Source organism: Notothenia coriiceps, unplaced genomic scaffold (genome assembly GCF_000735185.1).
Source record: "Notothenia coriiceps isolate Sejong01 unplaced genomic scaffold, NC01 NC01_scaffold00004495, whole genome shotgun sequence".
Classification (NCBI taxonomy): domain Eukaryota; kingdom Metazoa; phylum Chordata; class Actinopteri; order Perciformes; family Nototheniidae; genus Notothenia; species Notothenia coriiceps.
In genome coordinates, this window is record NW_011337196.1 from 620001 (window position 1) to 620890 (window position 890).

An 890-nucleotide genomic window follows, 5' to 3' on the forward strand; every position below is an offset into this window, starting at 1 on the left:
AAGTGACTCGACGAGATAAGCACTTGACAACGTCTGTGGCTGCCCATTATTCCCTAATCTGCCTATAAAATGGCTAGACAGACAGGTTTACTCCTGTCGCCTTTTTCAGATTGCGGTCCGAATAACTGTACCGTTCTAATTTAATATACCAACCATGTACAGAGATCCACACATTTTTTACACCGGGACATTTATGCTACAAGGAAACACATGACAACAAAATAAAAGGACAACATTGGATGAACGACGGTACAACCTGTCCAGAGATAACTATTTTTCTCTAGCTACTAGAGTTACCCTGGTGGAACCAATTTATTTATTTCCAAATTTTTTTTTTTTTTTCACAAATTTTTTTTTTTTTTTTTTTTTAAAAAAATAAAAAAAAAAATTAGCGCCCATCTAAAACAGTCAGAGTGCTGCCATAACCTGGGGCGGTGTTATGCCGTGTGTGCATGCACCTCGCGGGACGCGCACAGCGTAAAGCAAAACTTCCCAGACATGTATTGATCTGTACGGCAAAGTACGGTTTGGAAACTATATAATTTCCTTTTGGAGGGCATGCATAACACGGCATAACACCAGAGCCTGGCTGCGGGGAAACGTTGGCGCTGTTCCGAGTTTGTTCTAAACTGTCAAAATGACAGACTGCTTTCAGATTTTTCCTTCATTGTTAAATAAAATATTCGGTTAACGCGACCACTGGTGTCCCAGCAACATCAGTACCAAGCGAGAGAGTTTTTTCCAGAGCAGGGGATATTGTAAATGCCCAAACATCCCAGTTTATAAATACCTGGAAATGTGGACATTCTCATATTCCTAAAAACCTGTCTGATGATGCTGAGTGAGTGACTAGTGAGTTTGAGTTGAGTTACTTGAAAAACTAAAGTGAA